Here is a 23,777-nt window from a genome sequence, read left to right as displayed (position 1 = left end):
TCTCTGGCCTGTACCCCGCTCTGTATAAATAAATAAATCTTTAAAAAAAATTGTTTTACTTACTTTTCAAGATCATAAGTAGAATATGGGGAGAGAAGAGGATTTTATTTCTAACCTATCTCTTAGTTATTAACATGAGAATTGTTGATGTTGTAATGTTGTAATATAAAGCCAAAGAAAGATTTGGCATGTAGAAAGTTAAAGAATTCTTTGCCCACCTGTGACTATGCCAGTTCTTCTCTTTTCCTTTGTTTGCCTAATAAACCTGTCATTTCTAAATGTCAAAAAAAGAGAAAGTTTGAGAAAAAGAGTTTGGTTAAATAGCCACGTTTTTTATTGCTTCAGAAAGATTCTGCACCGTAGACTGAATTTGAGAAATGTGTCAGTCTTAGGAACCTTCACTTACTTTCCTCCTCCTGGCGCTCCACAAAGGAGGTTGTCACGTCTATATTCTTTTGGTGCATGGATGGGAAAAAAAATAATACATATTTGGAGGGGTAAGATATTTTTGTTCAGTCTTTCATTGCATGATCTAACTTTTAAGAATTGAGGTACCGAATAAGTGAGAAGAAAGGAAATGAACAGATAACATAAGCTTAATAAAGTTTCTCATGTTAGAATTTTTTTCATTCATGTCAATTAAAATGCAGAATATTTGAATGACATGAAAATGTGAGAGCATAGAGAAAAGCTCTAAAATTTCAAATATTATACTTAAAACTACCTAAATTATCTCCTTTTTAGGATGAAAACAGGGAGAGTTACTAAAATATTTATGATAGAATAAATTGTGAAGCTGATAGGGGTTGTGATAATTGTTTAGTTTTTTTTTCTAAGAGTAGTGTTTATAGAGCTTAAACTAAGCTGTTGTGTAAACATACAAGTGAGATAAATGTTGCTCATCTTAATTTGGTGATTAAAGAAGCCCAGAACATTATTGTGTGAACTAAGATACGCCTTTCTCTCTAACTTAGAAATAAACCTGGTCTGCATTACAGGAAATAAATTATGTGAGGTGTCACTCTTGTAGTGGGAGGAAGTGCTAGTGTAAGGAATAGCCAGAGAGAAATACTGATTTTTGGAGTATGTGAAAACCGGGGAACCGGGGCCATTTAATTAACTTTCAGAAGTAAAAATAACTGCCAGACTAGGAGTTACAAATATTGGGTGGGGGCAGAACAAAGCACTCACAAATATTCCATGGCTGCTCTCGTGAAGTCTACCATTTCCAACCCACTCTGGAGCCATGGTCTGGATAACATGTCTCAATGCTTCTGATGAGTTTTCTGATCATAGTGGCTGGGAATAAAGAAGGTTAGGACAAAAGAAGGAAGCATCTATCTTCCCTGCCACTACTAGGCTTTCACTGCAGCTGTAGTCTGCATGTATGTGAGAGTCTTTTGCACCATGCCTAGCATTTGTAAATGTTCAGTATCCGTGTGTGTGTGCATGTGTCAGAATATGTGCATGAACTAAAACAAACTTAAATTTCTTCCCCATTTTTCCTTCTCAGTTTACCTGACTACAGATGACCCCATATTATATCTTCTAGAAGTAGCCTGGTGAAAAGCAGCATCATTGCTTTTATCGCTTGCCATACCTATACTTTTCCTCTGTCCACTCATTATGGGGGCATTGCCCCTAAATGTATTATATGCAGGTCCAAATAAAGGGAATGCAGTAAGAAGAGCCCTTACTGAGTTGTGAGGGACAATTGCCTCCTCCTCTTACTCATGTGGGCACCCCATATTTACTCCTCAAAATAAGACCTACTTGGAAAAGGATGACATTGAGCAAAGGGCATAAGTGGAAATGCCCTCTCCCCACAATAGATTATCAGGGACTCTCCCAGTGCAAAGTTTCAAAGAGAGCAAGAAGTCTTGGTTCACTCTCACCTTCCACATCTCGGCTTTTGAGAGAAATCTATAGGAAGGAGAGAAGTGGCTCTCGTTGTAAAGCAAGGTAAGGGCTGAGGATATTAGGAGGATGACTTTAAATGGGACTCAGCAAACTCAATGTTTCCCATAGAAATGCTTCCATGTCTTAGTGGCCAAAATATCCTCACCTTGCTTTTTCCTGGGATGCTGCAATTCTTGTGGGAATTACTAAAAATCATATAATTTTATGCGGGAAAGAACCATTTAAAAAACTTACCAAGGTCATGTTGGCACTGCATTTTATTGCTTGTTACTATATTAGTGTCCTGTATTAGTATCAAAAGTACCACTAATAAGCAGAGAGAATACTGGAATATTTGACAAAGTGAATCAGGAAACATGAGTAATGGGGAACTAAGTGGTATGGAAAACTATGATTTTCAGATGGGACTCTGTGTGGATTAATTCTTCAGGTAAATCTGGGGGTTGCAATGGAAGCTAGGATAAATGCAGAGTAAAAACTGACACTCAGGAAATAAATGTGGTGCCTCTCCTTGCTTCCCAACACTTTTCAGAAAGGCCATTGCATATAAGGGCTGTCAGGCATCACTGTTTGCTTCTGGCCAGGTTAAGTACTGAATCATTTTTACCCTCCTCTTTCCTGCCCCCACAAAATCAGCCTGGAAGTCAATCTTAAAGGGTAGAATAAAATAGAGAACATGCTACTTAGGTTATGTGATTTATAATGTTTGTATTTTCTTACTTGATTTTGTAGTCCTATAAGGGTGACCTAAGAATTTACTTTAGATCTAAGAATTGATTTTAGAAAAATAAGGCCTCTCCCCATTTGTTCTCTGTTCCTTTCTTAAGAGAGTGGCTTCTGTTTTCATTATTCCAGTAGTACCTGGTGCATAAAGAAATAATAATGGGGAGAGGTATTCACTTTAAAACACAATTAGAAGACTGATATTCTTGTCCAGAGGCCCAGGCAACCCTCCAAAGGAACGTCAGGACCAGTAGGTGCCATGAAACTGATAAACAGAGGAGGAAGAGGTGAGAGACAAAGCAGAGAGTGAAGGATGGGGAGGCAGCAGCTAGCAGAGGGGACAGACTCCCGTGGGGAAGCAGGACTCTGCCTCAGGGCAGAGCTGAGCTAATGCAGACATGGAATGGTGAGGCCCTCTAACCTCTCGGAGTGCAGGCTGGCATGTGCAGGGCTGACGTGAGCTGGCCTCTGAAAGGAGAGTGTTGATGTCCACTGGGATTTCTCTAGGTAAGAAAATGAAAGTAAAAATATGTTTTCTCTCTTCAGATAATACACACACAGGGAATTAAATGGTAGTGAATGAACAATGCTAAAGCCTAGGGGAGAAAGTTGTAGAGAAGAGGAAAGAAGTCCAAGAGCTAAGTCAACAGCAGAGGAGGTTCCCCGCTCATTGCTGGACAATTTGCAGGTCCCTCCTAATGGAACATACAGGTCACTCTAGAAACCTGACTTCAACCAGGCTGTCTTCCTGCCACTGTTTTGAATGCCCAACCTCACCCAGGTATTTTCCTGTAGAGGTGTTGAGCTTCTTAAAGGTTTGTGTTCAGGAAAAATCTGGAGTTAGTGACATATGGAAATGCATAGTGACTCAGGCTATTTCTGAGATTATTTGATAAATATTTCTTAGGATCTCAGGATGAAGGCAGGTTGCCTAGAATTTTCAGCTGTGCTACTGAACAGAGTTATCTTCTTTGACTAACTGATAACCCACATGGACTCAGGTTCCACGATAGCTCCATGACAATAATTTCTTTAATTATACATTTTTGTTCCACTTCTGAAAATGAAGTGTTGTGGGAAAGTTACTGAGAGCAGAAGAGGTGGATTGGAAAATGTTTTTCTTGAGTACTTTACTCCAAGGAGATCCCAAACCCACCTTGAAAGGAAAAAAACAAAAGCTCAATTTTCTTTTGCCTCTTGCAGGGAATCTTTGAGGGTATCTAAGAGTTTGGTCCATAGTGTTTTGCCCACTTCATACATAACTTCCATGTTTATATCCTTAATGTAATTGACACTTTGAGATCACATGTAGCTGGGTCCCAAGCATGTGGAAAAGACAACCTTGACAAACCTCACACTTACAAAAGCTTGGAGGGTCCCCTGTCTTGTAATGTCCTCGGCTTGAGAAAGCCTTCACTATCACAAAAAGTGGAAGCATGGGTTTGCCATTTCCAAGTTGTCTCCATAATTTGTTAGAACAGGGAATAAAGAGGTATTGTCTTCTTGGGGAAGAATGTCCACAAATGTGAAGAGGGTAGGTAGGTCAGAGTGATCTGGAATTTGAGCTTGTCAGCAGGAATTCTTTGAGACAGGCAAATGTGCAGTTGAAGTAAGGAAAAACAGAAAATCTAGAAACAAAAATTGTTTATCATTGGATGTTCTGGAACCAATTCTCTTAAGTGAGATAGCAGAATACCGGTCATAATTTGAGAAGGGATCAAATTTGTTCATGTTTTGCCATTCATCAAGTTGCTCTAAATTAATTTCTTAAGTAACATGTTTTATTTGTGAATATATATTACTCAAATGAATCACTTTAATCTTTGTGTGTACCTGGATGCACTTAGTCAATAAATGATTATTTAGAGCCTTCTGTGTACACCACCCTGTGAATAACAAACACGGTCCCTGTTCTGAGAGTTTATATTCTGTTGTGGACAATTGACCACATACTTTTTATATTCTTTATTACTAAAGAAATGGAAAAGTGAAATGAGATCCCATGCACACAAACACAATAGCTGTACTCTAAATATTAGATTATTGAGTGCTAGTAGTAGATATATTTTACATATGCTTTATAGATTTGCTGCATTCGTGCAAACATTTGAAACTAGATTCAGCAGGCTTGCTCTGTGTGTGAGTGTGCATGCAGTTGCATATGATAAGGGAAGATATTGAAGAAAATAGTTTATATTTAGATTTTACTGTAAGAGCTTAATTGTCTTGTTTTCAAAAATACCTTTTCAATTCATTATATTGATAAACAGTCAGATAAAAGACTGGTAGTATTATAATGTGATAATATGCAAGTTTTATCTGTCTTTAGGCTCTTTAAAATATTTGTAAAAATATATTGATTAGTAAAATGTATTTAATGAAATGAGAACATATTATTATCAATATTTCGTAGGAACTCACTAGAGAGAATTCTTTCTGCAACCCAAAAGGATTCATCAAATATGTCATCTGCCTGAAGGTCAAACAGAATCCAGTTTTTTAAAATCTTGATCTGATATATGCTTATAAAGAAGAGATGACAGTCCTCAGTAGTCACAGCACTAACTTCATTTACTTAAGAGGGAAAGATAAATGACAGGCAGAGAATTTTTCTGTCAAGCCTTGGAGACCTTGAGATGAAAGTGAAACTTTTTCATACAACCAAAGGTCAGATCCTTAGTACTTTTAAGAAGCCCTTCTTGATGACATCTTTTCATTTCTTAGTGTCAGAATGAAATTGAATGAGTCTAGAATTTCCTCTCAGTTTTAATGGACTCAGTACCTCAAGTAGATGGGTGAAAGGCTAAGAAACATGAACTGTGAATAATTAGGCTCTAATGATGGGTTATTTTAAATAAGGTAATCATCTTTGTCTTTATGTCTAGCATCTTTATTTTTAAAGACTTATTTATTTATACAGTACTGGGGTACAGGCCAGAGGTGCAGTGGTGAGAGGACTCACGTCTAGTGAATTTCCCTTGCACCGGAAAGACCCAACTAACCACTTTTCTGCTTCAGGAAGAGTTTCCTCAAAGCCTTCCCTGCTGTCCAAAGCTTGGGCGGAGAAGGATATCACAGAGCATATTCAACAAAGGCTCTGGAACCACAAGGGACGTAGGATTCTCCAGGTCCAGTTCGTTTGTCAGCAGCAAAAGGGTACAGAAGTTGTTGCGCACCGCTGGCGTGGCACCGCCTCCTTGGACATTGCCTTCTTGTAACTCTACTTCAACGACACTCATAAAAGTGTTCACAAGGCCAAGCTCCTTGGAGTTCATGGAAAGGGGTTCTCTTCTCTTGTAGAAGTCCTGGCAAGCAGGCAGTCTCAGGCCTGAGATTCCTGGCTCCTCCCGGGAGCGTGATAGGCCTGAAGGTAGCCAGTGTCCCCTCCACCCTTTCCAAGTCAGCTTCCACCAACTGGGATGGGATCACTGGATCATTGCACCTCATCTCTATACCCCAAACTACTGTAAGGGGACCTGCCCTCCAGTGTTCTGCTATGGTCTCAATTCTTCCATCATGCCATCATCCAGAACCTTGGCAATGAGCTGGTAGACCAGAGCATCCCCCAGCCCTCCTGTGTCCCTTATAAATATGTCCCCATTAGCATCCTTCTGATTGAGGCAAATGGGAGTATCTTATACGAGGAGTATAAGGAAACATGATCGCCCAATCTGCACTTGTAGGTGACAGCAAAGATGCATTTCCCATGCAATTGGAGAAGGATTGAAAATAAAGAAATACGTATAAACATTAAAAAAAAGAGAAAGATCCCACGTGGTTCACATTAGAAATTTCCATCATCTTTGCAGTTATAATAGATATGACCATATAATTCTGAAATGGACAACAGAGTGTGAATAGACAATAAGTTGCAAGGAAATTATTTTGAGTAAAGGGAACTTGACAAGGAAGGGGTACAGCAGGAGAAAGTAGCTGCTTCTCACACATTTGCAGGTCTCATGAAGGGTTTTTTCTTTTTTAATTTAATGGAAGTCATGCAGGGTTTTAGCAATGCATTGCCTTTTGGGCCATGTTTTAATAACACAATTGTACATAAAAAAAGAATAACACACCCATTTTCTTTGAAACTTAGGAGCCTTCCAAAGGACAAAGATCTTTTTAGTATGTTAAATACTAATTTTTAAAAACCTTTGGGTCCTGAAAATGTCTAACTCTTCCTATTCAGTCAAACCTCTATAAGGAATAGCAGGCGAAAGTTGAGGTGCAAAATCAGTTCAATCACAAAAAATGTATCAGGAAAGAAGAATATAGGGAGAGATTTATAGCAGGGACAAGTCCTGTGATATTATTTACCCAGATGAAGGAGATATTCTTGAGAACTTCAATTTGTGTCCATATGCTATTCTCATGTATTTTATCTTTTTAAAACTCAATTTCCATATCATATATTGTAATTTATAAAGATTGTATATACATTTGCAATTAAAAAGTGTCAATAAAACATTGAAAGGTTTGTTGTTAGGAAGTATTGTGATAGCAAACCAATGGAAACAACTTAGGTTTTAACAAATCACTCACTTTTATACCATGTGCATGTTGTCACTGTGTTCTATTGCATAGGTAATAATATGAATGGCCAGAAAAGAATGTCATATTTACAGAACTTGGAACCTCTCCACTATCTTCCATCTTTTCATCTTACTTCCTTTTCCCCATGAATATTCTGCTCCACTGCCAGACTCAGTGATAAGGGTAGATTTCCATACATCAGTCAGTTGTTAAGTTATAGTTACAAATACCTGCTTGCAAGATTATGAAATGGCACTGGCTATTTAGTAATAAAGAATATGTGTTCTCTAAAAGGCAAGGAATAACAAATGATTTTTAATAGTGTACATCAAACAATACCTGGAGTAACAATTTTATTTGCTAGCTACCATCTGTCAAACTCTGATTTGATTTTATCAATAGCTTGATTTTTATTTAATCTTTGTGATATAATAGTCACATTTTATCCAAAAGGAAATGGAGGGCAGAAAACTTATTTTAATTGTGAAAGTTAGTGATAAAGCTTTGTCTGCTTTCATTATACTACTGTTCATTGTACTTTTAAACATTCACTTTGAATTATATAATTCTGTTGATTCCACTTTATTTTCCATCAAGCTTATGTCTTTAAATGCCCTTGCCTTTTTTTCATTCTCTTGGTCACTCTCAGTATTGCTCCACTTTCTGTCTTTGTCTCTTTTTTCTTTCTTTTTCTTTGTCTCTGAACACAAGCCTCCCACACTCTTCAGTTCACTGGGCACAATTTCATTCCTTGTTCAAATCTAACTAGACTTGGTCCTGGAAATACTTACACCATTAAATAAATTTATCCCAAAATGCATTCATAGAACACTTGTCCAATGAAGTGTTCTTTGAAAATGAGATTGCAAAATTACATGTTTCAAAATTCTGTTTCTTTCAGGCCTTCCTTCATGTGAGGTTACTCCTGATAAACATTAACATATTAAGTCATTATAGGCATTGTACAATAAAATTATTAATATTTTATCAATCTTTTAAAAAAGAATGACATAGAAAACATTCATGGGGCTTGGGGGACAAACTGTCTCGGACTTCTATCTCTGATTTCCTTGTTATTACAATATGTTTTGGGTTTACCAAATTCCCATTGTCATGTGGGTTGGAGGACTTTAGAAATAGTTATTTTAAATATTTGTACACCATGAGTATTTTTACATGCTTGTACACATGTGCCTTTGATTTTATATTTTCCACACATTGTTCTGACTTATAAAGGTCCTATATAAATTTAGGAAATTAGACATTCAAGATTCTTTATATATGCTCATACCCTGTAAACTTAGTTAATAACAAAATTTTAGATGCCATATATTATCTCCCACTTTCCCATTTGTCTATGTCAAAAATGAAAAGCATAATGATATTTGGCAGTTTATAAAGTGCTATTCTGATTCTGTCTTTCATCAGAAAGTATACAATTGAGTGCCATTTTTGAAATATACATGACATACTTAGGTTGTTACATAGGAAAAATGAAAAATTTTAAAAAGAGGCAGTTTCATTCTCAGACATTTGAATTCTATACATCATTGAATGAGTAAATTTGCTTTGGGAATATTACCATAACAGTCATTATTTTCTTTTTACAATAGCAAAATGATGATTCAAAAATCAACAAAATGCTAGACCAGCAATCTAGATGTTGATTGTTTCAGAACCTATTTACCTCACTACATAATTCTACTACCACAATAATTATTACATAAATACATGCAAACTCATATTCAAGGTTCTCTAAAGAATTATTGACTTCCATGGGAAAAGAAAAAGGAATATGTGCAGCGGAGCATGACCAACTAGATGTACTTCTTTTGGGCAATTTATGGGGCATGAACATTCTCTGTGGGAAACTATGCAAAACATTCATGTAAATGCCATTGAGTTTGTGATTGGTCTCCCATAAAATATAATTATGTATGTCTGATTATGAGATAACCTGATCATCCTATCAAAAGTGTTTTTAGAGCACATTGTAGGTATAACAATTTACAGTAGAGGAAGTGAAATAAAAGATAGAGGGGGCCTTTTTTACAGTGTTTGAGAGAGAAATACAAATAATTAAACCTAGGGTGAAATTAAATTTACCCAATCTACAGGAAGATTCAAGGCAAGGTGTACGTAGAAAAGTAATGTTTAAGTATTTCATTTTTGGAAATAATGGTCAAAGAGAGATACACTTATTCTGAAGGGGAAAAAAGTTCTTGATGCATTTCAGTAGTCCTATAACTGCTCTCAGATAAACAGAAATATCACAGTAGATATAATCATACAGACCTGAAATAGAGAAATAGAGGTAAGGAAGACTGTCAAACAGGCTGCTAGAGGAGTTTAACTATAATTTGATAAGAAAATGTAAATAAGAAGGCAGGTTTTATTTAATATTTTCTTCATTGGTGCTAAATGTTCCATTGTTAGTGATATATTTTCCCTGGTAAGAACAATGTAGTCAGTGATTGATTTCTGGATGGGTGGGGAACATAATTTTGGGGTCCATGTATTTTGATTGAACTGATGTATATAGTTCATCTATATTAACATATTTTCCATGGGTTCATACATATCTATCTATCTATATATATCTATATATAGAGAGATTGGTAGGTAGGCAGAAAGATGGGTGGATGGATGCATAGATAGATAGATAGATAGATAGATAGATAGATAGATAGATAGATAGATAGATAGATAGATAGATAGATAGATAGATATCCTGATTAGGTAGATACAGGGCAATTACTTCAATAATGGCAAATTTGAACTATGTCTAATATCAATGCATGATTTTATATTTCTGTTGATCACTGGGTAGGACATGACTGAAGCTGATTTCATTATCTGAATTTAGTTTATACTCTAATTTTCTCACAATATAATGACATTTCTGTTTATTGATACCCCTTATGATGTATGCATATAGTGTCTTTCCCTCTTTTGCATATATTTGTAAACAGAGAAAAAACATTTTTATTTCCTGAAGATAAATACAATATGGTATAAAGCATTTGCATTAACCAACTCTGACCAACAGGAGATATGAAAATATTCACAAATATTTACAGTAAAATAAATGACACATGAAAGTAATGTACATAGTAATATGAGAGCAAAATGGATGTCTTAAATAAGACCTGATGAAGTTTTTTAGAAAAAAAAAAAAAAACTTTAGGGCCCTCCCTGGTGGTGCAGCGGGTTAAAGCACAGCACTAAGAAGCATAAGCCACTTCTGCATGAGTTCGATTCCCGCCTGCCCGGGAGGTGACCACATGGCGTGGCAGACCTCTCTTGACCCGCCCGCTGCTTCCCTCAGCAGTGTACTTCGTCGATCTGCCTGTTCTGCTCCTCACTCTGTCTCTGGTGAATCCTCTCACCCTCCGCATCTCTGGCCTGTACCCCAGCTCTATATGAATAAATAAATTAAAAAAAAAAACAACTTTAAGTTGTATCTTGAAGAATGGATAGAAGGCAGCTTTTCAGGAAAATCAAACTGGTGAGAACATCATAGGTAGCAGAGATAGCTTGTGGAAGAAAGGGAGCCTCCAACTGAATGAGCTGTTTGAAAACTACCAATCCTGCCCTCTGACCTAAGTGTGTGCTGGAGAACAAGGACATTAGCTGTAAGCCTGGTAAGCAATTAGCTTTTGCTGGAATTTTGCATTAGTGATATCTATTCTTTACTGGAATTTTGCACTAGACGTTGTATCTGAGTCATGGGATATACTATATATCCTATGTATACCTTTAATGAAAAGGTTTTATTTTTTCAAAATTAAATACAAATTAATAATCTTATCAACAATATTTGAGGGTTCTAGCATTCTAGCAACACTGTTTTCTCATCAGTATATTATTTTCTCAAGTGTAACCATTATGATGGGCATGTTTTATAATCCCATTGCAGTTTTTTTTTTAAAGATTTATTTATTTATGCATACAGAACTGGGGTATAGGCCAGAGGCTCAAGGGTGGTTAGAGGCTTCACCAGAGACAGAGTGGGGAACAGAACAGGCAGATCAACGAAGTACACTGCTGAGGGGAGCAGTGGGCTGGTCAGGGGAGGTCTGCCACACCATGTGGTCACCTCTGGGGCAGGCGGGAATCGAACTCATGCGTAAGGAAGAGGCTTTAGATTCTCAGTGCTGTGCTTTAACCCGCTGCGCCACCAGGGAGGGCCCCATTGCAGTTTTAATCTGTTGAATTAATGATGGCCATAATCATTTTCCCTGATCACTATGTGGAATGCCATTCACCTACATATTGATCATTTTGATACACTCCCACTCGTAAAGTGCTTTTATAAAACCTCTTCTCAATTTGAGATGTGTCTTTTGATTTCTTCATTCATTTATAGTGTTCTTCATATATTCTGGATACAAACCATTTTCAGATGTATGTATCCAGACTATCTTCTCCCATTCTGTGAATTGCCCAATCACATTAAAGGTGATTGCTTTGGGATAAGCAGAAGTTCTTTATTTTAATGAATGTGCTATGTGAATAATTTTCCTTTGTGATTAGTGCCTTATGTATACTAATATTGGCAATATTATTTTGTGACTGCAATGTTATGAAGATAACATAATGTTGCTTTACTTATAGAAAATTAATTATTTTAGTTCTAATACTAATCTGATTAATCTGACAACATCTTAACCTCAAATTAATTTTTCAGTATGGTGTAAGGTCAGGTTACCTTACATTTATTTTTTTCCTCATAGATATCCAATTGCTCCAGTGCTATTAATAGGGAAAAAAAGTCCTTTCATCATAAATTTGGTAACAACTTTATCATAATACCTGTAAAGAGGTGAGTTGTTCTTTTCTTTAAATCCTCTGACATTGATTTATACAACTATGGATGTGTCATTTGAATATATTGCTGTAATGTTATATTCATCTTGTTATTATAGGTGTTATGCATAATTTCTCTTGTTTCCTGCACTGGAAGTTTGAATCATTGCTGTTAAAAGTTTCTTTTTGTCTCATCTATGCATTTTGAAGTATTGACTGTATCCCTTAGATTAATTTATATTTCATAAATTTTGTTAAATCATAATCGCATTATTTTTATTTATTTATTCATTCACTTATTTATTTATTAAGAATTTTTTATTTATGCATACAAAACTGGGTACAGGCCAGAGGTGCAGGTATGAGAGGATTCACCAGAGACAGAGTGGGGAGCAGAACAGGCAGATGTACTGAAAAACACTGCTGATGGGAGCATCTGGCTGGTCAAGAGAGGTCTGCCATACTATGTTGGTAACCTTCCTGATGGAGATTGAACTCATGCTGCAGTGGCTGTGATAGCTTCATAGTGCTGCACTTTAACCTATTGCGTCACCAGGGAGGACCCTCTCATCATTTTATTTTCAAAATATTTCACAATATTCTTTGTTATTTCTCTTATGGATTATTTAGTTATTTTATTAGTATATATGTTGGGGGAATTCTAATTAATACCCACTGGGTGTTAATTTATTTCCTATAATCACCAGCAAATACATGTATTTTATTAATTCCTAACTGAAAATTGTTTCATGGAACAGAAATAATTTATTTTGTTAAATGTCTTATGCGTGTATAGTAGGAATATATAGTTTTGCGTGTGGCACTTTAACTTCAAATAAATCAGTTTGCTGAACTTTAGTTAAAAAATTAATTTTTCGGGCCCTCCCTGGTGGCGCAGCGGATTAAAGCACTGCACTAAGAAGCTTAAGCCACTTCTGCACGAGTTCGATCCCCACCTGCCCAGAAGGAAATCCACATGACGCGGCAGATCTCTCCTGACACGCCCGCTGCTCCCCTCAGCAGTGTACCTCGTCGATCTGCCTGTTCTGCTCCCCACTCTGTCTCTAGTGAATCCTCTCACCCATCACATCTTTGGCTTGTACCCCAGTTCTGTATGAGTAAATAAATCTTTAACAAAAAAAAATAATTTTCCCCTCAATCAAAAAAAAAAGTTTGAATCCTCTGTAATGTTTATATTCTCTTTTATTTCTGCTAATTTTATCTTAATTTAAAATTAAATACCTCCAAATTTAGGATAGTCTTATTCTATTACCTATTTTATACTTGTCTTCCTTTATCATTCATAATATTCTCTTATATTAAAGTCTCTCATACTTTACATTAAGAATGACACTTATTTTTAGTATACATTTTCACTATTAGACTTTCCATTGTCCTTTTGGCTTGGTTTTGAAATTAAAATTGGTTTTTCAGGAACTGCTCATGTATTGCCTATTTGCTAGTTTTTGCATGGCAGTTTATTGTTTTACTCTGCCTTGTTAAAGTTGTTTCTGATAAGTAGCATATTACTAGTTTTTTTTCTCCCTTTCTCTTTATGCTATTCTTAACTTTTAAGTGGAACATTTAGTCCATTCATATCTAATGTTATTATTGCTAATTCTAGGCTTAAACTTAGTATCATGCTATTCATTTTTTGTCACATGTATTCTTCATTTTTGATTCCTTCTTTCCTGTATTTTGTATTAATTTTTATTTTTAACTATGCTATGTGACTTTCTCTACTAAAAGAATACAGGAAATATTTATCCCCTGCTATCATTCTTTAGTGGTGTATCCTATCATTTCAAAATTTGTAAAATTATTGCTGAACTTAACTACCATTTTCATTTCATTCCAAATAGTATAAAAAGCTGGCAACAATTTAAATTTACTTACTTTAGTTTTTTCTCCCATATTTTGTACTATATTTTATTTCTGAATATATATGGAATCTCTCTAGATATTATGATTATACTGTTTTATTCATTTTATTGTCTCATATTTATTCAGTTTGCATTTCTTGAGGTGTTCTTTCTTGTTGCATTTTAAACTTCAATCCAGATTTGTTTTCATAAGCTTAATGAACTGTTTTCAGTAACTGTAGTTCAATTTTCTAGGAGCAAGTCCTATTAGCTTTATTTTGTTGAGAATATCTTTCTTCATTTTTATGTCTGAAGGAAGTGTTTTAACTGGGTATGCAATATGTTGGTAAGTTATTTCCTTAGTTTTAGTATTTTTCATACTATAATTAGTATTAAGTATATTGTGCTATGTTGTGTGATATGTAGTACTTACCAAAGTATTCAATTAAAAAAATTTTATCCTCCTGTATTTTAAAATGTTTTATAAATGTATTATATACCGATGGGAATGCAAACTGGCCTAACCAAGATGGAAAGCTGTCTGGGTCTTCTTTGTGGAAAGCTTTTTTTAATCTAATCACTCTTTAATTCACTCTTATTAAAAAACTTTTCTTTAATGAAAATGAACCTGTATATAAACTCAGTCAGAAATATTTTGTTCCAAGTAGGGTTGGGGATAATTTTAAGTATACCTGGGGTTTCTAAGATACAGTTAGTAGATTGCAAATAATAACATTATTAAACATATTTTGAACTATTCGAAAATTTTATCTGGATTTGGGGATACCAGGGACAACAGTCAACATTAACTGAGAGTCATTGGGAGAAGCTAGAAATGTAAATACAATATTGCCAAGAGGTCTAGCCATAGTTATAGCTCTTTCCCTATCTATATATGCTATTTGCTATAGCTTTGTTGTTGTTTGCTTTTGTTTTTATCAATTACGATACCTCAAGTGATTTTTAAAATGAGCATCTGTTTTCCACCTCATATCCAAATTATCCATTGAATTTTCTTAATGCTCAAGATACAATTTGGGAAATATGTAGCCATTCCTAGGTTAACTCTACTTTCATGATAACTATCCTAAAGTATGAAAGTTTTTATTTATTTTTTTAATTTTGGTGAAGTGCAATTTATCTGTTTTTTTTTTTTTTTTCTTGTGTTGAATTGGGTTTCCTAATTTTTGGATTTTTTTTCTTTTTTTTTGAGAACTTATTCATAGGGAATATTGGTCTGCAGTTCAGTTTTACTTTATTATGTTTTATTTCTGTGATTACTTATTTTGGCATCAGAGTAATAGCAGTTTTTCACAAAGTTAGTATCTCTACCTTTTATTTTTTAAGAGATTTGAAGAATTGATGTTAATTATTGTTTTAAAAGTTTGGTTGAATTCACCAATTAAGTCATCTGGGTTTTCTTTGTGGACAGTTTTTTTAAATACTAATTCACCCTTATTATACCTCTGTTCAGATGTCCTATTCCTTAATTACAGTAGTTTTTGCTATTCTAGTTTTATTTCCATTCAATCAAGATGAACATTCATTGATTTGCACACAATTACATTATTTTATTATCTGTTTTATTTATCTAAGTTTGGTCGTGTCACCTTCTCTTTCCTTCTGACTTTAGACACTTGAATTTCCACTCCTTCATTGGACACCTGTGAAACAAAGTGGAAAACCCAAGCCAGCAGTACTACCCAATTGCAGCCAGTGCATGTTTGAATCTCAGTGTATAAAATACTTACACATTTATATGGTAGGCCCATTTAAATCTTTCGTTAATGGGAGTCACTGGGAAATAAGTGGGATTATACTCCAGAGAGCAGCTAAAGACAGAGAAGGAGATTGGGGCTCACCAATGCAGGTCCTTGGCGGGCCACATCCTGCTGATGGTGGCTCCCAAGCAGAGATTCTCACCACTGTTCCTAACCATTTGTAGATTGGAAATTGTGGCTCCATCTGGCCAGGAAGCTCTGCCAAGTGTTCGGCCCACGTGGGTCCCTGATCATAAAGCCCATAACGGCTGGTGCCCACTCTGTCATCTTGTACAGCCCAAACTCTAGCAGCAGCCAGTATCTACCAGGATGCCTGGACTGAGCCTCTGGTGATGGCATAGCTCATCTGTCTCCCCAACCAGACAGGGAAGTAAGTCAATGGTCCCCTAAACTGCTGATCATAGCTTCCTACTCAGTATGACAAATGAATCCAAGTAGAGACACCATATACCTCTAGAGCAGTTTAGAGCCCTGCATGTCTGAGCGACAAGCCAGCAGTACCACCCAATTGCAGCCAGTGCATGTTTGAATTTAAGCAGATGGTTTTCTTGATATCCATACAAATTTGGTTTTCATTGGTTCACACTAAAACAGAGTTGTGACTCTGACTTAGCTTCAAGTCTTTAGGACTCAAAAGTAACTAAAACCTATGTGTTCAGATTATCAGTCATTTCAAATGTCCATCCATAACAGGAAGCGGTCCCAGTCATATCAAAAAGCTGCAGGACACAATTTCATCTCATTGGCAACCACAAGAGTGTGTAAGCCAAGGTCTTAAGGCCATAAATAAATCTGAAAATAGTGTTTCATCATGATGGTTAATTTGAATTTCAAAGCCTACAAGTCTGTGGTCATAATATGAGCCTCTTAGAAATTTGTTGGTGGTTTGACTGTCAGCATTCTGGAAGGCATTCTTCTTTGATGGCATGCTTTCTACTAAGAATTTTTCTATTCATTCAAACTCTTTTGGTTGTAGAATTGAAATAAGCTGCTATTATGAAAATAAGGTGTCATAATTTTTAATCAGTGTGAATCACCTCTGTGACTCATATAATGAAAGACTATGAAAGAGACAGGGAGAATAACAAAAGAACAATCATAAAAATTGAGATAATATTTTAAGGACTGCAGGTTAAGCTTTGAATAGTGACAGTCAACTTTTAACACTGTGATTCCATATTCCTAAGACATTTGGCTTTGCAAGAGAAGTCAAACATGTGGTTTTGATGAGATAGTGGCACATCAGTAACAAATTAGTTCCAATAATCTTCATTCTTCTTCTTTTTTTTTTTTTTAAAGATTTGTTTGCTTATGTATACAAGAACTGGGTACAGGCCAGAGGTGCAGGGTGGTGAGAGGATTCACTACAGAGTAGAGAACAGACAGACAGATTGACTGAAGTACACTGCTGAGGGGAGCAGCTGTAAGACAGGAGAGGTCTGCTGCACCATGTGGGTCACCTCACTGGCTGGGGTTCGAACTCATGCGGCAGTGGCTGCAGATGGATTCATAGTGCTGTGTTTAACCCACTGAACTACTAGGGAGGGCCCAATCTTCATTATTCTTTCCATCCCTAAATAATAATAATAATAAAAAATAATAATTCTGTTAATGAAAAAATTTTACATTATCAGTGGTGGCAAACAGTATATTAGTGGTTACTTATGCCATAGCTCATTCATATTAAATAGAGAAAAAATTTAATTTTTATTTTTATAAAAGAAGAAATAAAGAACAGTGAGATTAATGGTACAGAGCATTAACTTTATAGCCACTGACACTAGATAAAATCTGATTTCTAAAACAAAAAAAAAATAATTTTAAAATGCTTCTTTCAGAGTTATGAGGAATAAATAACATTGCACAAAAATGTTTAGTAAAATGATCTTATATATAGGGTTAAAGAGTGATTTATTCATGACATTATCACTGACCAGATGACATAAATGAAACATTAAAATTTGCCATCCAATATTAGTTGAAAATATTGATATTTTATCCTAAATAATGATCAGATTTTAAAAGGTTTTGTGCACTTATATATGTCCTGCAGTAGAGTATTTCAAACAAAATCAATGCCTTGACAAATCCAGAGACACTGTCCATTGCATTTTTGGTTTATATATATTTTTCCACATTACATATACATGCATAAAAATTCCAAATAATTTAAATCAAAGTTCCACAGCTATTCATGCAATTTAAATTTTTTTATAATGTAATATAAAACTCTTACCATATCATTGTGTCTTCTTGTATGCATGCATTATAAGATTTATATAATGTACTGTTTTATGTTTTCAGTAGTATTCACTTCCACTTTAAAGTATAAATGGTTTTAGAAGGTATTTAAACAAAATAAGCACTCATAAATTAGCAAATGATCTATATAGCGATTTTTATTTTTAATACTTATGCATACAGAACTAAGGTATAGGCTACAGGTGCAGAGGTGGTGAGAGGATTCATCAGAGAGAGTGGGAAGCAGAACAGTCAGACTGATGAAGTACACTGTGAGGAAAGCAGCGGGCGAGACAGTGGTCTGTTGTGCCATGTGGGTCACCTCCCTGGCTGAGTTTGGAACTTGTGCTGAAGTAACTGCAGCTAGCTTTTTAGTGCTGTGCTTTAACCTTTTGCACCACCAGGGAGGGCCCTATATAAAGACTCTTTAATAAGTATCTAGAAAAAAAACAATTAGCAAATGAAACTAAGAGCATTCAATTATAAACAAGAAGCTGAGTTTTTTGAGAGGTTATTAGAAGTTACACTAACAGTATGACTACTTAATTTTCAAAACTGGAATAGAACATAACATTTTATGCCAATATTCCATATTAATATCAGTAATAAAATCCTAGAAGAAATATTAGGTAAGACAGCATAGTACCATAATAAATTTTGTAGCCAAACAGAATTTGTAGCAGTAATTCCATGATGTTAAACAATTTAGAAACTGCATATATTTTTGTTTTGTTATTTGGCCAGAAGTTGAAAAAAATAATTTCACTCCATGCCAATATTAGTTTTTAAGAAATTCAATATTTTGCATGTTAAAATAACTATATATTATATTTAAGATTTATGCAACATTTATCATGCTTCCACATAATTTGGCTACTTCAATTTGCATATAATTGCCACATGCAAACATCTTATAGTTCTTTGAGCTATAGATATGGTTATCATGTTTGTTGTGTCTCTAATGTCAGTGAAGTTATATTAGTGCAATGAATGATATCACATTTTTAATTAATACAATGAATCAATATTTGTCAGTGATTAGTTAAAATAAGTGGAGCAGTCTGTAAACTACTAAATTCTATGGAGACTACACCTTAAAAAAGAAAGCAAACATTGAAAAAAATGAACAATGATGTAAAGTATATATAAATCAATAAAATACATACTTAAAAATGAATGATTAGAATGAATGAAGAGATTAAAGTAGCAAGAAAACATTTTTATTATTTTAAAAACTTTGACTAATATTTACTTACTTTACTTGTAATAATAAGATAGTAATTTTAAAAATCTCCTGTTTAAAAAAATAAACCATACACCTTGACTGAGATTTATTCTAAAGATGTAAGTTTGGCTTAATATAGAGAAATTCAAATATACAAAAAATCAAGTACTGTCCTAAATTAACACAAGTATAAGAATACACACACCATTTACAGTCACTTAGAAATGAAATTATTAGTTATAAATCTAACAAAACAAGTATAGGACTTTCATATTGAAAATTATAGAGCACAGTATAAAGAAATCAAGGAGGTAACATAGCACAGAGCCAAGATATTGACTTAATATGCAATATATGTGTGGTTTTTTTTTGTGTTTTTTGTGTTTTTTTTTTTTTTATTTACTACATATTTTAGATAAAAATCACAAGGTAAAAACATACAAATGCAATAGTTAAGATTTTCTTCAGGTGGAATAGTTGACTAAATTTTTTCACTAAGCATGCTGTTTTGGCCTAACTGTGGTGAGGAAGCCTCCAGAATGTGGGCACAAGACAGGCTACAGATGATGCAATACTTTGTACTTAGTTGGTTCCTTGGAAATTCAGTAGAAAAAAAAATCACTAGGAGGTAGGATGCTGGGATTTCAGAACTCCTCTTAGTATTTTAATGGAAATTTCCATCTTTGAACCCATTCTCTATAACATTAAGGCTAAGCCAGTATATTGAATTTCTTCTAAACCTTGTTTTTTCTTATGCTAAGTGAACATTTAAAAAGGCACATAACCTATGAAAGCACCAAGTTATACTAACTCTTTTTTTTTTAAGATTTATTTATTTATTCATACAGAACTGGGGGTACAGGCCAGAGATGCGGAGGGTGAGAGGATTCACCAAGGACAGAGTGGGGAGCAGAGCAGGCAGATGGACGAAGTACACTGATGAGGGGAGCAGCAGGCAGGTCTGGAGAGGTCTGCCTCGCCATGTGGATCTCCTCCGGGGCAGGCAGGGATCAAACTCATGCAGAGGTGGCTTAAGTTTCTTAGTGCAGTGCTGCGCCACCAGGGAGGGCCCGTTATACTAACTTATTTGCCTAATACCAGTAGTGATTAATACTGTTACCAAAATATAAACATTGTGTGATGACATAAAATGATAAAAAAAATCAAGGAATATCAAATTAAATGGAATCGTATACCTGTACTAAAGACAATATAGAAAAGTTGTCAATTTACTCCCAAGTAATAAATGAGATAATTTCTAGCATAAACCTAGCATTTTTTAAATAAATACAGTCAAGATTATTATTAAATTCACAAAAGGCAAGATTATAACATGAATTTGCATTTTGTGTTTGAAGTTTGTTTTGATTTACTGTTATCAAATGTCCAACATGATAGTCCATTGTTAGGCAGGGGCCTGTAGGTACCTTGGTGGTGGGTGTGGTGTTGTAACATCCACCTGAGAATGTGAGCCTCTACCTCTAAAATATATACATATTTAAATCAGTGTTTCCTCAGTAAAATCAATCAATTCCATCAAGTTTGTCTTTTGCATCTATGAAATACTTCCTACTTAATGGTCTGGAACTTTTATTTGTAAGGCATGTCATCTAATTTTGACCAGGTGGTGACTTTTGAAAAAAGGCTCAGAATTTGACAATGGAAAAGTAATAACTGAAAAATTAAATTAATAAATTATACTAAAAAAAAAAAAAAGAAAAGAAAAGTGGGCCTACCCTGGTGGCATAGCGGGTTAAAGCACAGCACCAGAAAACTAAAGCCACTTCCGCATGAGTTCGATCCCTATCCGCCCCGGAGGTGATCGACATGGCGAAGCAGACCCCTCCAGACCCGCTGCTCCCCTCAGCAGTGTACCTCCGTCAGTGGGCCTGTTCTGCTTCCCACTCTCTCTGCTGAATTCTCTCATGGCCCTGTACCTCTGACTTGTACCCCAGTTCTATATGCACAAATAAATAAATCTTAAAAAAAAAGTAATAACTGATTTTGGAAAACAGTAAATAATCACTAACACATTTGAATGTCTTTTTGTTAGCCTCTATTGCTGACTAGAAAGAGAAATTTGTTATAAATCAAAATTTATGATAGGTAAATATGGACTCATGAAAACTGTGTAATAAACCACATTAGGAAAAAGAAAATGCCCTAGCAAATAATGGGATGTTTGACACAATTTTATGCAAGTCTAACTGGAAGATGTACTGATGCATTTTATAGCTACCATAGTACATTCATTTCCTGGCCTTAACTTCAACATACATAAATTATTTTAAATGCAAACTAGCTCATATCAATATGCTTGGTGTTGAAATGAAAGTCAATAAATCTTTTCTAATGATCTCAAATAAGTAATGACTCCCAAAGTGTTTTGTGACTAGGACAACATTAGAAAATAGCATGCAATAAGCAAAACTGAAATTACATAGAAAATGCACCATTTTTCACCCATTGTCACTAAGCTTTGAAAAAAAGGTAAACTCTAAAGATAGAATTCTTCCAATATCTTTCTCCAAATAAAAATGCTCAAAACAGGAATTCTTTTTAAAATATGAAATATATGAGCTTAATATTTGACTATACTAACATTCATCATAGAAGTGGACCATTTCACTCATATTCTACTATTTATGTTAGAACTAAATTGACTTGTCTAAGATGCTTATTGAGGTCCATCATTTTGATTTATGAAGAATTTTAATTAGAAATTATGGCTGTAGCTAAGGCATGAATATTATATGACATTAGGAAGAAAACTATTTTTAATTTTTTTTTAACTGAGGTACATTGATTTATAACACTGTATATGATTAGAATTACAGGGTCACAGCTCTCAGATGAGAAAGAAGGAAGGAGAGTGAGAGGGAGGAAAGAAGGACTCCCCACTTTATTCTCTCTATTACCCCTTTGGTAACCTCAATTCTATGGTCATATTTCTAGGGTTTGTTATTGACTTGGTTTTATTTGACCCTTCACCCCCCCCATATTCCACTTATAGTGACATCATTCAGTATTTGTCTTTCTCGCACCTTAATCCCGTCTAGCTGTATCCATGTTATGGCAAATGACAAGAATTTATCTTTATTTTATAGTTGAGTTGTATTCCATTTTGTATATATAGAAAATATATATACCTATAAAGTGAGTTGTTTCATACCCAAAAATATACAAAGGATTTTGAAATTTTACTGGTTGCATAACAGAGTTTCAATTTCAGATTTTCTAGCATGATCAGACTTAATAGTTGCATCCTCAAATATATTCATAGCGATTTTATTTATAACTTATATTAAAATTTAAATTTTATTATTTAAAATTCTATTTAAAATTTAATATAAAGTGCATTAAAATTATGTAATAAATAATATGAAAATATTTAAAAAGTAGGATTGCAATTTAGAATTGTTAGGATCACAATTGTGGAAAACGTGAGTTCCAAATTGCAGCAAAATATACTAGGCTTATGGTTCATCTTTCTTAATATGAGGCCAATAATATCTATTTCATAACTTAAAAACTGAACCTGCATTTTGGCTATTTAATATTAATTGTAACAATTAATATTAGCTCTTTTGGACCTCCTTGGTGGTGCAATGGGTTAAAGTCCAGTGCTGCAAGCTAGTCTCAGCCACTTCAATGTGAGTTCGATCCCCAACTGTGGAGGTGACCCTCATGGCACAGCAGACCTTTCCTGTCTTGCCTGCTGCTCCCCTCAGCAGTGTGCTTCATGGATCTGCTGTTCTGCTCCCTACTCTGTCTCTGGCGAATCCTCTCAGTGCCCCTGCACCTCTGGCTTGTACCCCAGTTCTGTATGCATAAATAAATAAATCTTTAAAAAAATATTAGCTCTTTTTAGGTATTTCATTTTACTTGAAAAATGCATGACAAAACATAAAATGCTTAGAATGGGTCAGTAAAAGCAACCATACAAAAAAAAAAGACTTTAAAATAAAATAAAACAGCCTTTCTCTAAATAAAGATAAATGCATTTTTTTTTAAAAAGATTTATTTATTTATGCATACAGAACTGGGGTACAGGCCAGAAGTGTGGGGGCAGTGAGATGATTCGCCAGAGATAGAGCGGGGAGTAGAACAGGCTGACTGAAGAAGTACAAAGCTGAGGGGAGCAGTGGGCTGGTCAGGAGAGGTCTGCCATGCCATGTGGGTCACCCTTTGGGTGAGGATCAAACTCACGTTGAAGTGACTTTAGCTTTTTAGAGCTGTGCTTTCTTAACCTGCTTTAGCTTTTTAGAGCTGTGCTTTCTTAACCTGCTTTAGCTTTTTAGGGCTGTGCTTTCTTAACCTGCTGCACCACCAGAGAGGGCCCAAATATGATTATTTGTTTTTCAAATTTGTCTACTTCTTCAAACTTTCTCCAGTGAGTATTTGACACTGTGAAATTGAAAAATATTTGTTTAAACATAAAGTAATCTGAGAAGAAAAGAAAATGGGTTGCACCATTTTTCAAATATTGAACCAACTTTGCATACATGGAATAAATCTCACTTTCATGTAGCTGGTGATTTTTTTTTATACATCACTGTATTCTATGGGAATAGATTTTAAATTGTATTTAATATATATGTTATATAATAGTATAACAAGCTATTAAGAATTTTGCATCTGTGTTCATAAGATTCTAAGATACTAGAATGTATCTTTCTGGTAATG

General features: G+C 34.9%; 1 pseudogene; it reads left to right on the top strand.

Moving 5' to 3' along the window:
* The first annotated feature begins 1,783 nt into the window (after positions 1 to 1,783).
* On the top strand, positions 1,784 to 6,330 carry LOC101625999 (annotated as a pseudogene).
* Positions 6,331 to 23,777: the final 17,447 nt, after the last annotated feature.

Source organism: Condylura cristata, unplaced genomic scaffold, assembly GCF_000260355.1.
Source record: "Condylura cristata isolate star-nosed mole 26May11 unplaced genomic scaffold, ConCri1.0 scaffold00006, whole genome shotgun sequence".
Classification (NCBI taxonomy): Eukaryota; Metazoa; Chordata; class Mammalia; order Eulipotyphla; family Talpidae; genus Condylura; species Condylura cristata.
The sequence above is the reverse complement of the archived record's forward strand: the minus strand, read 5'-3'. Positions and strand labels throughout refer to the sequence as shown.